Below are 2,353 nucleotides of genomic sequence, written 5' to 3' on the forward strand. Positions count from 1 at the left end.
TAATATTTATATAGTATTTTTCCTTTATATTTCAAAATGTAAACTTTATTTCTGTATTGCTATAAAAAGAAAATAATTCCATTATATTTTCACTTTTTTCTTTTTCACTGCTTCACAGTTTTACACGCCAAAGTACCGCTATCACCGGCGAAGTAGCAAAACAAACCAAAAGCGACTTGCAAACATTGGCAGATGTGGTAAAGAATAGTGCAGGATAGCACAACAACAACACTAATAGAGACCGCACAACAACAATAGGCGCACACAATCACTGACAACAACAATAAATACTAATGGCAGTAGACATAATCACTTGGGCACATGTTGCCACACACGCATACACACAGATATATTTTTCACATTTAACTTTTTTTTTGTTGTTGCACTTTTGTTGTTACTGTTGTTATAGTTACCAAATGAAAATTCGATTTATTAAGTGAATGGTGACGAGTCTCTGTGGCGCTTACTTTGCGCTCGCACTTTATGCCTATGTGCGCCTTTTGGCTTCTTCCGCACACCACACAAGCGCACACATATACATACATATGTATGCGCCAGTGTATGTTCTCTCAGCGCTTGTTGTTGTTTGCTGGCATGTCAAAGCGCCTTAACAGTTGTCGAAATGCTCAGAATGCATGAGCATGGACACACGCTTGGCACAAGAACTGGCTGGTAAGGCACTGTGACGACGCTTCAACGCGACAGGGAAAGTAAAGCGGAGAGTACACTGTTACATACATATATGTATGTATACACATTGAAAGAGCGGTGAATGAATCAAACGCTGTTGTTCGCCAATCGTTGATTTTATGTGACGGCGTAAGGGCAGGAAAAGAGTGCCAGCAGCAGATGTGCCGTGGTCTAATGAATGCAAACACTATGCAAGCAGAAGTATGTAGCTAGATATCTACATGTACGTACACATGTATGTACTTTCAAAAAAGAATTGGCATGGGTATATTTCGATAAACAGGAAAATTAAATCAAATTGCTAACGATTCAATAAACATATTTACAAATGTATATATGTATGTAAAAAAAGTCGCGCCGGCTGCAGTGGTTGGCCATTGATGAATATTTCTCCAAAAATTTGAAATGTAAATTTTACGTTAAAATTCTGCAAAAATACCAAAACAAATTGCTGTTGATCATTGTTTGTGCCGATTTGTAGTACAACGAAGAAAAAATATTTTTGAAATTGAGGTTAAGTTGAAAAATATAGTAAAACAAGAAAATACGGACTTCGATTACACCGATGCTACAATATTCTTCAAATATGCATTTCTTACAGCAATAAAGGTTATAAAAAGATTTTTTTTCCATTTTGAGCAGACAGTTTGTATGGCAGCTATATGCTATAATGGTCGCTAATTTCGCCAAATAAGCAGCTTCTTAAGAAAAAAAGACCGTGTGCATATTTTCAGCTTGATATCTACAAAATGGATATAGACTTATACAAACAGATCAATTTGGAGCAAAAGGTTTCGATTCTTATAGCATTAACTTGAAGTTGGCTGCCTTTCTATGTAACATATGTATCTCATGTAACTCTTTTTCTCCTCGTGGTATTTGATTAAGTTGCTAAATGCTAAATTTATCAGGTATAAAGCAAAACTCAAGAATGCAGTCGAAAATGGTATGGTCTGAAGCTGTAAGTACCAAAATTACAAGGTCAAAAAAGTAGGTCCAATCTCCTTTTGGGCTATTTCGTAATAATTTGGATTAAGATAACATTTAATTTTGTTATTAACAATGGTAAATGGTGGCTTAAATAACTTTAGAACCACCTACAAACTACGGATGGATAGACCAGTGATGGTCTAGATGAATATTATAAAAAATGTGTTTTACGTTTCAAATCGTATTTTTGCTTTTGGGAAATAAATAAAAAATAGGTTATCCTCGCAGTGAATATTGTAATTTATTCCTCACGCTTAGCAAAGTACTTCTAACCAATATTAATATGAATGCGAGAGTTACGGTTTACTTAGTTTTGTCGATTTTTGAAGTTTTTGTCTGCATTGTCCGTTACAGCATGCAATGCAATCATATATGTATTAGTGTTCGACTCATAAAAAATCTTAATCAGCCTTTATGCTTTGTATCCATAAAAATACGTTTGAATACGCTGATTTTGTTAAAAAAAATTGCAGCTCTGCGATGGGATTTGAATATTTCCAGCATTCGCTATAAGAAAGAGTCTACGAAGCACAGCTCTTAATCACATCACAGACATATACCCTGGAAAAAAACTTTCTTAACTTATTTAGGTAGTTGGAAACGACGTCCACAATTCAATATGTTTTTAATTAATATTTTCTGTTTATATATACATATATATATGTATATACAT

General features: G+C 34.4%; 1 long non-coding RNA gene across 1 annotated transcript in view; it reads right to left on the minus strand.

Annotated features, from left to right (window-relative positions):
- Positions 1 to 24: 24 nt before the first annotated feature.
- LOC108971092 overlaps positions 25 to 2,353 on the minus strand; it is a 5,361-nt gene continuing 3,032 nt past the window's right edge. Inside the window, exon 4 of the long non-coding RNA XR_001993521.1 lies at positions 25 to 59. This is a non-coding gene — a long non-coding RNA (uncharacterized LOC108971092). The remainder of the gene's footprint in view (positions 60 to 2,353) is intronic.

This window comes from Bactrocera latifrons, unplaced genomic scaffold (genome assembly GCF_001853355.1).
Source record: "Bactrocera latifrons isolate USDA-ARS-PBARC rearing strain unplaced genomic scaffold, ASM185335v1 scaffold_320, whole genome shotgun sequence".
Classification (NCBI taxonomy): domain Eukaryota; kingdom Metazoa; phylum Arthropoda; class Insecta; order Diptera; family Tephritidae; genus Bactrocera; species Bactrocera latifrons.